The sequence below is a fragment of the Neophocaena asiaeorientalis genome, unplaced genomic scaffold (assembly GCF_003031525.2).
Source record: "Neophocaena asiaeorientalis asiaeorientalis breed wild unplaced genomic scaffold, Neophocaena_asiaeorientalis_V1.1 scaffold265, whole genome shotgun sequence".
NCBI lineage: Eukaryota > Metazoa > Chordata > Mammalia > Artiodactyla > Phocoenidae > Neophocaena > Neophocaena asiaeorientalis.
In genome coordinates this window covers 3330859-3342921 of record NW_020172172.1, presented here as the reverse complement: position 1 = coordinate 3342921, position 12063 = coordinate 3330859, and the positions used below count along the sequence as shown (strand labels likewise).

The 12063-nt window shown below is 44.9% G+C and overlaps 1 protein-coding gene across 5 annotated transcripts in view; it reads left to right on the top strand.

The window, feature by feature from the left end:
• The first annotated feature begins 3791 nt into the window (after positions 1–3791).
• The window catches only part of GASK1A (golgi associated kinase 1A), an 84075-nt gene continuing 75803 nt past the window's right edge, over positions 3792–12063 (top strand). Inside the window, exons 1-3 of one of the 5 annotated variants that reach the window (XM_024756158.1) lie at positions 3792–4929; positions 6296–6397; positions 8793–8853. The gene's annotated coding sequence lies outside the window, so the exon portion shown is untranslated. Of the gene's footprint in view, positions 4930–5426; positions 6398–8792; positions 8854–12063 lie in introns of those variants that run through there. The other 4 variants (XM_024756143.1, XM_024756150.1, XM_024756133.1 and 1 more) reach the window with 4 other exon arrangements.

Genomic DNA, 12063 nt, shown 5'->3' with positions numbered 1-12063 from the left:
CCCCCTGGAAGTCTTTAGAGTCAGAATACCATGAACTTGGCGAAACTGCAGACCTGAAATTGGGTTGTGAGATTTTTGTCTTGCTGTTCATGCATGATGTATGAGCAGAGGGAGGAAAACTAGGTGTGACAATAGCAATTATTTTGTCTCAAAAAAACCCAGTTAAAGTGTAAAGATCCACCGGCACATATAGTTTTATGCAGTTGGGAATCTGTGGTCTAACCAGTGGCAGCTGTTGTGTTGCAGGCATTGTCTTTAATGAGTGTACCTCGCAGAATCAATCCACAGCAGGATCCCTGTTTTCCAGTGATGAACTAAGTAGCTGACACAGAGTGGGATTTGGAAGTAGGTTACTATTATAGTACTGTAATATTTGGGACATGCCTTATAACTTGGGATGTAATTTTAACATGACTCCCATTCCTTTTTTTTCCAACTTACCTTCTCCCCACCCTTGCCAGAGCGATGAAATTAATGAAGAATCTTAAAATCCATTGATATGTCTTAGGAAAAAAATAGTAGTAGGGAGTCATCAAAATTTATTGTTAAACCATCTGTAAGTCTTGTTTCAGTTTTGTTCCTTTGACTCATTGACTTTATTGCTGAAAAGGACATTTGAAGTTGTCTAGTCCAACTATCTTATTTCTATCCAGGAAAAAAATAGAGGTTGAGAGTTAAGGACTTTTTCAAGGTCTTTCAGTGTTTGCCTGCTTTTTTTGGGGGAGTGATAGCATCTTTATTATTGCTGTTAATGGAACAAAAGGTACCTAATCACACCAGCTTCTCTTTTCAAAGAAGACTACAAATATCTTAATAACATCACATATCAAAGAGTAGTTACTTTTGCCGCCTTCTATTAAAAGCAGTTACATGCTAGGAAACAACACATTGCTCACACATTGCCAGAAGCATGGAGGGAACTGAATAGACCGAATAGCATCAGTCCATTCTTATCACATGAAGCCAGACACAGTCAACTCTCAGTAAGCCATTCGCACGGAGGGAACGCTGATAATTCACAATAGTTATATCTGCCATTTGAATGCATCACATAGTTTGTTTAGGCTCCTATAAAATTAATGTAAATTAAAAATATGATCCTTAAGCCAGTGTCAACACATGACAAGGAGTGTGAGGTAATGGTGCCGGGGAGGCAGGGAAACATCAGACTAGTATTAGTACTGGGCCACTGGATAAACTAAAGGCACACCACACATACGTGGAGAACTTAGCCAAGAGTGGCTAGGAACTTCAATATATTGTCACTCTTTCTAGATTGGTTTTATATCGGGAGCTATATTTTTCAACACACCGTATGTACATTTTGTTTGTTTAGTGGGCAAATTGATTCATTCAGTTCTGTCACTTTATGAGTATAATTTTACTGGGTCGTATTAATAGAAATACATTAATACTCTACATAAGCTAGGTAGCATTGAGTACACAAGAATAAAGTACTTAAAAGGGCAAGATCACATCAATAGCCTTTCCTTGTCCTGTGGGACAGATAAGGGGATCTTGAATTGAGGTTTTTGATAATAGAGCTTTAATCGGCACAGTCATACTACAGAGAGATGCAGTGGTGTTGAAAAGCACAGGCTATGGATTCAGTCTCGCTCTAACGATGCCTGCATATTTAATAAACATTGTCCTGTCTCTGGTGTGTAGTCTCTAGGGAACTCTGTTTACAGTTTGGGGGCTCCACATTTCTTCTTGGCTTATAAATCCTGTATCCATTATCTCCCCCAGCTTCCTCTCCTGGATGCTTTCCTGAGATCCTGTGATGATGAATCTGGATTCATGGAACCTACAGTTTTCTCAGGCTCCTTACTGGAATGATCTCTGCGTTGTCTCAGCATTCTGAGATGTGCCTGTTATCTTCCTCTTGTGAGCAGAGAATCACGCTGCCAGTACAAACAATGTTAAATGTTAAAACAGAACCTGGGGGAGAGGTTCTTTATGGGAGTTGCGATCAGTCCATCTTGCTGATGTATAGTTCTCTGCCTTAAGCTACTGAGAATCGTACTTTTCTCCATAAGAAGAATTGAAGAAGCTAGATGATGACAGGTTGTGTCCCTTAAAACCAAGCCTCAGGTGAGCTTTGTTCCCTTTGACCTCTGTCCACTTGAGTTTTGAGGTAAGCCAGTGCAGGTACTTCATGGAAACTGTGTCCGAGGTAAAGATGCATCCATCTATATTCACCAAAAGGAGCCTCTGATAGGTTTCAGGTAAGACAAGATAGGTACAGAGAAGAGGTACACCTGGCCTGAGAGGACAGGATGAAGCCTGGAACCCGAGTGGTGGCAGCAAGAATTACCCTTAGGACATGGGTGTACATGAGGACAGGCATAAACTAGTCATATGGAAACTCATTCGCTTATTCTCTTATTAACCAACATTTGAATATATTGGCGTAATGCCAAAAATGTGGGATATTCTAACCAACATTTAAAAATGTTGTAATTGATTTGGCATCCATTGATCATAGGGTCAAACTAACAGCCGAAGTTGATTATATTTCCCCTTTGGGTGTGCAAAAATCCTATTACAAACCTTCCAACCACAGACCCCAACATCTGTGTTTTGCTTCCTGCCCAGCAGGAGGACATCCCCACCTAACAACTTCCCACCGCTCTAGTAATAGAGGCCTTTGCCTATGCTTTCTGCCCGCTCCTCTGCCTCCTGACTGACCCCATGGTGCTTCCCTGTGGGCCCCCTGCGTGGTGTGGCATGCCCCCTCTTTTCAGGAACTGTAAGTACTTCTTCTTTCCAAGGCAGTTGTCTCCTTGTCTGTGACCTTACCATACATGATTTCTAAAAATCCTGGGTGTATGTTAAACACGGATGAACCACACAATGTATAAATTTTTATGGCAAGTAATGGTAAATGCTATGAAGGATAATAAAGCAGGGAAGGGGTATAGAAAGGGATAGATAGAGTGATCAGGGACAGACTCTGATGAGGGGACATGTGAACAAGAGACCAAAGTAGGGAGCGAGATGTGCTGATATTTAGGGGGGCAGCATTTCAGGCAGAGGGAATAGCAACTGCTGGGGCTGAGGAGGAGGGAACATGCTTGGACCGTGTCCATAGGGAGGTGGTGAGGCTTCGGCGCTGAGGCGCGGGATGGGTTCAGCATATGGCAGGTGGACTGAATTGTGTCCCCCCGCAATTTTTTTTTTTTTTTTTTTTAAACATCTTTATTGGGGTATAATTGCTTTACAATGGTGTGTTAGTTTCTGCTTTATAACAAAGTGAATCAGCTATACATATACATATGATCCCATATGTCTTCCCTCTTGCGTCTCCCTCCCTCCCACTCTCCCCATCCCACCCTTCCAGGCTGTCACAAAGCACCGAGCTAATATCCCTGTGCCTTGCGGCTGCTTCCCCCCAGCTATCTACCTTACTACGTTTGTTAGTGTGTATATGTCCATGACTCTCTCTCGCCCTGTCAAAACTCACCCTTCCCCCTCCCCATATCCTCAAGTCCGTTCTCCAGTAGGTCTGCGTCTTTATTCCTATCTTACCCCTAGGTTCTTCATGACATTTTTTCCCCTTAAATTCCATATATATGTGTTAGCATACGGTATTTGTCTTTTTCTTTCTGACTTACTTCACTCTGTATGACAGACTCTAGTTCTATCCATCTCATTACAAATAGCTCAATTTCATTTCTTTTTAAGGCTGAGTAATATTCCATTGTGTATATGTGCCACATCTTCTTTATCCATTCATCCGATGATGGGCGCTTAGGTTGTTTCCATGTCCTGGCTATTGTAAATCCCCCCGCAACTTTATATGTTAAAGCCCTAACCTCCAGTACCTCAGCATGTGACTGTATTTGGAGACAGGATCTTCAAAGACATAATTAAGTTAAAATGAGGCTGTTAGGGTGGTCGCTAATCCAGTCAGACTGGTGTCCATATGAGAAGAGGAGATTAGGACGCAGACACCAGGGGTGCACACGCATAGGGGGGTGACCGTGTGAAATGGCAACAAGAGGTTGGCCATCTGCAAGCCAAGGAGAGAGGCCTCAGAGGATACCAACCAGCTGGCACCTTGATCTTGGACTTCCAGCCTCCTATACCATAAGAAAATTAATTTCTGTTAAGCCATCCAGTCTGTGAAATTTTGTCATGGCCTAGGGCTAAATCATGATGGCCAAATGTTACCTTGCAGTTATGGTTAGTTAGTCAGTGTGGGTGGAAGTTTGATCTGTGTTCTCCTGGCCCAGTGTGGTTTTCTCTAATCTTTTATATTGCTTATGTTTTCAGGTAATTTGCAAGCTTCGTGATAGCATTCCTCACATACCCCTAAGTTGGAATGTCTAAGTTATTTGATTTAATTTTTTGTTGGACATTTAATTGATGAAGAGGAGTCTCACAAGCCCGCCCAACCCAATATCCTCTTCACTTTTCATTCTTTTTTGGTCTTCTGAGGCCATTCCCATGATCAGATTTCCATTTTCAACAATGTTACTCTCTTGGACCAACCATAATTATCCCATCTTCTTTTGCATCTTTGGCCGTGAGACCAGAGGTAGCCCCTTTCCCTTTTGGGTCCCAGGGCTTTTCCTTGTCTTTCTTCATTCCCTATGCTCTGTGAAACCAATTTGTAAACATACAAAAGCTGTGTATTTACAGCATACAGTCGTATCTTTGATGATCTAGTTCCCTCTCTAACATTTGCATTTATTATTTTTTCTCAGGTTGTGAAATCAGGGCTGAATTTGTGCTTTTAGGCCTCACAATAAGACATTTCTGAGAAAAGTGAATCCTGTGGCTTGGCCTCAGAGGAACATTAAGAGACCTTCCCCAGGGACCTGGTTTTCAAGTTACCTGTGAATCAGAGAGCAAGATAGGCCTTCAGGAAGTCTCATAAGGAATGGAATGAAGAAAAATAAGAGAGATTCAGCAAAGGAGAGAGTAAATAATGAGAAAATTCCTATAAAAAATAGAGTTCGGGCTTCCCTGGTGGCGCGGTGGTTGGGAGTCCGCCTGCCGATGCAGGGGACGTGGGTTCGTGCCCCGGTCCAGAGGATCCCACGTGCCGCGGAGCGGCTGGGCCCGTGAGCCATGGCCGCTGGGCCTGCGATGTCAGGCACATAAGAGATCAGAAAAAAATGTTGGGGTCAGTTCACACATCTGCAATTTCCAGTTGTGTAAAGAGTGTGGCAAAGCCTTTAACTTCAACTCAGCACCAGCAAGTCAGCACTGGAGAGAAACCTTTTATTTTTTTACCTGTACACGGGCCTCTCACTGTTGTGGCCTCTCCCGTTGCGGAGCACAGGCTCTGGACGTGCAGGCTCAGCAGCCATGGCTCACGGGCCCAGCCTCTCCACGGCATGTGGGATCTTCCCGGACCGGGGCACGAACCCGTGTCCCCTGCATCGGCAGGCGGACTCTCAACCACTGCGCCACCAGGGAAGCCCGAAAGAAACTTTTTAGATGCAAGGACTACAGCAAGGCCTTCAAGCAAAAAGTCAGCTTAAATCAATATCAGTGGATCCAAAGGAAAAAAAGAAAAGGAAAGAAAAAAGAAAGCCCCAAGATCAATGGATTCACCCTTGGGTGAAGCCCTACAAATGCAGAGTGTGGGAGAGGCTTCAACAAGAGTTCAGGATTGAAGCAGCACTGAAGGCTTCATGTGAATGTGAGAAATGTGGGAAAGTCTTCATTCAGAACTCAAATTTTATTCGTCATTGGAGAATTCATCCTGGAGAGAAACTTTTAAATGTAATCTTGTTCTGTGTGTCCCCCTAGTGCAGGTTAGCAGGCCCTCCCCTTCTTGGCCTGATTATACCAATCCAGCTGTACCTCCTGCCCTCCCCAGACTCTGCTCCAGCCAGTCCTCTCCACTCACTGCAACACACACTGTTTCAGTTTCTTCCTCTGAGCTTGTGCTTTTTCTGCTCCCCCAGATGCCCTCTCCCCATCTCTTCCCCTTTCTTTGATCCTATCTAGTCTTAAGACTTTTTGAAGCTTAGCACTTTGACTCTGCCTTTCTTACTACAGCCTCTTTTGTCTGTTTTCTTAAAGACAGCCTTATTATTTTTTTAAATTTTTTGGCCGTGCCATGTGGCATGTGGGATCTTAGTTCTCCAACCAGGGATCGAACCCATGCCCCCTGCATTGGAAGGGCAGAGTCTTAAGCACTGGACTGCCGGGGAATTCCCAAGACAGACATTCTATTTACAATGAATTTATATGCTGGTTGTTTTGTTATTGTTGTTTTGTATTTTTACTTTTTGTTTTCCCTCCAGTTGACTCAATGTTATTTCCAACTCTGCAGTGGTGAGCTTCTCCATAGCAGGATTGGGGAAGGTGGACTGTCCCCAAAGGAGATGAATATAAGGAATGACCTTGAGAGTGCCTGTCTTTCCTTAGATTTTAGGTAAGTTGTTTGCCCTGAGACTTCAGCTCTCTGATGTGTTCAAGGAAAAGTTTCAGATTATCTGGCTATCTTTTTTTTTTTTGGTTGTGCCATGCAGCATGTGGGATTTTAGGTCCCTGACCAGGGACTGAACCTGTACCTCCTGCAGTCTTAATCTCTGGACTGCCAGGAAGGTCCCAGTCTGGCTACTTTTTGTTGTAAGGGTGGGGCCATATTCTTCAGGTTTTAAAATTTATTTATTTATTTATTTATTTTTGGCTGTGTTGGGTCTTCATTGCTGCGTGCAGGCTTTCTCTAGTTGCGGCGAGTGGGGGCTATTCTTCGTTGCGGTACACTGGCTTCTCATTGCGGTGGCTTCTCTTGTTGTGGAGCACGGGCTCTAGGCACACAGGCTTCAGTAGTTGTGGCACGCAGGCTCAGTAGTTGTGGCGCACGGGCTTAGTTGCTCTGTGGCATGTGGGATCTTCCCAGACCAGGGCTCAAACCCGTGTCCTCTGCATTGGCAGGCGGATTCTTAACCACTGCGCCACCAAGGAAGTCCCTTCTTCAGTTTTTCTACATCTTGAGAAGAGGTGGATTTTTGGATTTTTAAAATTTTCAAAGTGGACCACACTTTAAAAAAAACACACACACAAAAAAACACTGAACAACAGTTTGTAGATATTCATTAGCAACCAATGCAATGTGATGATTTTTGAGAGAGATGAGACACATAACATGAATCTCACATTCCCCAGACCTTCTACTTGGGAATATTTGCTGAGCTGTGGCCCAGAGAGTTACAGCCTTTCTCAGTGTGTGGAGGAGATAGAGATCAGACCTGCTATATGTTTTTCTTATTTTAACGTATTGTATAAATAAGGAGAAATGTGTTGAAAAAACACCAAGGAGTTGACAAAGGGGAGGAGTGTGTGACATTACCGGTGGCTGAATCTAGAGCCATTTCCAGGTCTGTCCTTTGTGGTTGTGATCATCGTGCAAAGAGGAACTGGTCTAAGGGACAGATGGGCGTTGAAATCCTGCCCTGTTCCATTTGCCATGTCACGCACCTATGGGATTGTATCTCTTTAGGGGCTACTCTTTCCTAATAGGTACTGATGTGCCTTATGGGCTATTCTGGCCTTTCCCAGCATTTTTCTCTGTTGCTGTCTTTCACTCTAGAGTATAGGAAAGCTAGATATTCACATTTCCAGTCTGTCTTGCATTCTGTTGTGCAGTGGACATGGTAATGACTGTTACTCGTCACCTAGTCTCCATTCTCTCCTGCTTCCACAGAAATTGCTAAATTTTCCAGTTTTTTCAGCAGGTGTGTTTGGCCATGTGACCAACCTCTGGCCATTGTGAAATGGTATGTGCAACTCTCTGGCCATGCACTTAAATGCATGCCCAGCACCACCACTAGACCAAGGAAAACAGGGTCCCACCCCAGGGCATGTGCCCAGGGTGTTCAGGGGGTCCTGCACTTAGGAGTTCCTTCCTCTACATTTTTTTTTATTGGTTTATTTTTATCCTTTTATTTATTTATTTATTTTGGCTGCACCGGGTCTTAGTTGCGGCATGTGGACTTCTTAGTTGCGGCATGTGAACTCCTAGTTGCGACATGTGAACTCTTAGTTGTGGCATGCAAACTCTTAGTTGTGGCATGCATGTGGGATCTAGTTCCCTGACCAGGGATCGAACCTGGGCCCCTCCATTGGGAGCGCGGAGTCTTACCCACTGGACCACCAGGGAAGTCCCCCCTTCTTCTACATTTTTAAAGTCATCTACTGTTGTCTGGGTGTGGCTAGGTCAAATAGGACTGTCAGATGGGGTGCTCCGAGAGTAGATTGTGATCCCTATGGGCCCTGTGCTCTGTTTGTCCCATTTGGGGTGCTCTCTGAGCATTAACTCAGTGTGTGGGCTGACCAGGTGTCCTAAGAGCTCCAGAATGCACACCTGTAGGGTTGTGCCAGGGCCCTATGGCTGGACCTCATTTCTAGGAGGGCGGCCAGCGTGGGTTTTTCCCACAGGATCACATGACACTGGGCCATCAGAATGATGCTGACTGAATCGGGGTAACTCATTCATCTTAGGCACAGGTTTGAATTCAAGGCTCTGGGCTACTGTGGGTCTGCTGTCAACCCTTGGGGTGGGCCGCATTTGTGGGCCCCTGTGTCAGCTCTTGCTCTTCTGCGTCCCTACTGCAGTGCTGCTTATGGGCTACGATACCCAAGGACAAGAGAGGTGGCAGCAAATATCCTTTATCTTGTGCATTCCCCACTCTTGGCCATGAGGGTGGTCACTCTTCCCCGCACAACATGTCAGGCAGTTCTCTGGGGGTGGCCACACCTCTCTCCTCTGAGGGCTTTCAACAGGCTTTCTGATAGATGTCCTCTCTTGCCCCCCACTGATGCAGTGACGCCATGCTGTCCTGGGCCAGTCTTAAGCTGCACTGGAAGGGGACATTCATTTCTTGGGTGAGTTGAACTGCTCTTCTTACTCTTCCCATGGGCCTATTGCCTATCCTCCCCGTTGGTGGTGGTGGTATGGAAGGGAAAAGGATAACCGACATTGAAAGACATCATATTCCAGGGACGCAAAGATTATAGCAGTTGCTATGGTCTCAATGTTCGTGTCCACTTCAAAATTCATACGTTGAAATCCTAATCCTGATGTGATGGTATTAGGAGGCAGGGCTTTTGGTAGGTGCTCTCATGAATGGGATTAGTGTTCTTACAAAAGAGATCGCACAGAGCTCCGTAGCTCCCTTCCATGTGAGGGCACCGCAAGAAGGCCCTGTCTATGAACCAGGAAGAGGGCCCTCACCAGAATTCGAACATGCTGGATTCCTTGATGTTGAACCTCCCAGCATCCAGAACTGTAAGAAATAAACTTCTGTTCTTTATAAGCTACCCAGGCTATATAGTGTTTTGTCTAGCAACCTGAATGGACTAAGACAGCAGTTTAAGAGCAGTTGTGGTTGTAAAATATGTGATTCAGTGATTAGACTATAACATTCCAAATGGTAAATTTAACATGACCAGGAAACCTATTACAGTTAATATTTTCCTGAATATTCTGCGTAAGACGTGTATTTGCAGTTATTGTAATAACCTTTGAGGATGTCATTGGAAGCCAATATTCATGGGTGGCATGATGATTCCATGCCGTTAGTAATGATCTAACCAGCATTCAATAAATGGTATTAAAGAACTGAAGAGGCAAGGGAGGGAGGGAGACGCAAGAGGGAAGACATATGGGAACATATGTATATGTATAACTGATTCACTTTGTTATAAAGCAGAAACTAACACACCATTGTAAAGCAATTATACCCCAATAAAGATGTTAAAAAAAAAAGAACTGAAGAGGCAAGAATATCTATATTGTTTCAATTCTGTGGTGCGTTCAAGGATTTGAGGGATAATCAAGAAAAGACAAGACCTGAAACATATAATATTGTACATCAACTATACCTCAATCCAAAAAAATTTTTTAAAGAAAAAGATAAGACCACTAGATGGCACTATTGTACAACAAACTACATTGGGCGGCCTCTACAGATCGCAGGACAGGGGAAGTCCCTTACTGAAGGGCTAACCCAGCAGGGGAAGAAGGCGAGGGAATCCTGGGGAGGGGGTGGGGTGGAGAGGCGAATTGGAAAGGAGGCTTACTTGTCTAGGCAGTGTTGCTCAACAGCAAGGTGGGAGTCTCTGCCCTTCAGAGAGCGTTGAAGGGCAGCAGCGGTTTGGGGTCTTTTACGGCCACAGAGTTTGTCTAATCCATGGCTGGCCGATGTTAGGTGCAGTTTCACGAATTATGCAAAGCAGGCAGGCTCTAAATGGCTAAAATTATGCTAATATGGGTTATGTTTAAAGCAATTGGATGAGTAAGGATTTGTAAAAATGTGTAAAAAAATATTGTACCAAAAAAAAATATTGTACCCTTAAAGCTTGTAAATATTGTACCCTTAAAGCTTGATATAAATTTCCTATGTTTATAGGTTATTACACAATTACAGCTGAACATTCAAATTCGATAATATTCAAATTGCATTAATTCAATATTAGGAACAGTGACATTTTGCTAAAACTAGATTGCTGTTCTAAGACGAGTATTACGCTATAGGGTTTTTTGTTTGTTTGGCCTCACTGCACAGCTAGTGGGCTCTTAGTTCCCGAACCAGGGATCGGACCCAGGCCCTCAGCAGTGAAAAGCTCACAGTCCTAACCACCGGACCACCAGGGAATTCCCTGGTATAGGTTGTTTTGATTTTGCCTTGGCAAACCTACCTAACTAGGTATCTTTGGTTGATGGGAATTGGGAATGGCCTACTCCAACTGTCAGCATGATTTCCAGGCTCCATATCTTCTACGTGGAAAATATGTCAAAGAGTAGGAGCAGTGACTTACATCTGAGAACATCCCAGTGGGAGGGAAAGAGAAATTATGTTTACTTTTTTTAAATTATGTTTATTCCTCAGGAATACTGAAGTGCCCTGGAGTAAGCTGACACTCTTCGGTAACAATGTTATCAGTAATGCTTTAAACTTCAGGTTCTTTTGAGCAGGGAGATCCTAACCCCTGCTCTCGCATATTTAAAGGTCTTTTGGAGGTGACCACAGACACTCCTATAAAGCGCTCAGGTTATGCAGACGATTGAGGACTTGAGGTTATCTTGAAAAGATGTGACCTGGATTCCACACAAGGGCCTCGTGGATCCCGGGGAAGTGTCGGCCTCAGTAGGATATGGCTGAGGGCTGGGTGCTCCTCTGGAGACAGCCTTCTTGGCAGTGTGAGATGAAAAGACTTGTAAACTGTGAGCCCCATGTGGGGCATCACAGTGGCCGAGGTAGGAACTAGACACATGAGGACATTTGGCAGTGGTGGACAAATGAAGTGGCGGACAAGTCTAAGAAAGGTTACAGGACTGTGTGTAGGCTTCTAACTGGGGCCGGATTCACTTCTCACCCTCCCTCACTCATTCATGGTGGTTCTCCCTATGCAGGACAGAAAAGCACCGACTTTTTGACTTTCTAAGGGTCTTCTGGATATATATTAAGATCGCTACTCTGTTCCTCGACTTTCATTCATTCAGCAAACGTTTCGGTGCCTCCTCTGTCTTGAGGTCTCCACCCCGTCCAGGTCAGGCCCTCAGCCCAGTTCAGCTATCTCTCCAGGTCCTGATTTCTCCTCTAGGCCCTGAAGGGAGGGACTCACCCGTAGGTGGAAAATCTGCCAGGCAGGGGCCGGGCCTGTCCGGGCAGGGAAGAGGCTCCTGCCTCCAAGAGGAAGGATGACCTTGCAGGCTCCACTGCTCATTGGCTCAGCTGGGCCCTGCCCCTTCACCCGATATCCAATGGAATGAAGGCCCTGCTTCCTTCTCCGGCCTTAAGGTTAGGACAAGCCAAGTCCTCTGCCTTGACTCAGAACGCGGAGTCTCGTGGATTCCCTAGTGGTCCAGTGGTTAGAACTCTGCGCTTTGACTGCCGAGGGCCAGGGTTTGATCCCTGGTCAGGGAAATGAAATGCCGCAAGCCGTGTGGCGTGGCCAAAAAAGTAAAAAAGAACGCGGAGCCTGAGAGGAAGACACTACCTCGCCTTTTTTTTCTCAGGCTCGTCTGGTGGGAACTGGAAGGAGGAACCACCGAGATGTGGGGTCCTCTAAAGTCACTAGAGAGAATTTAAG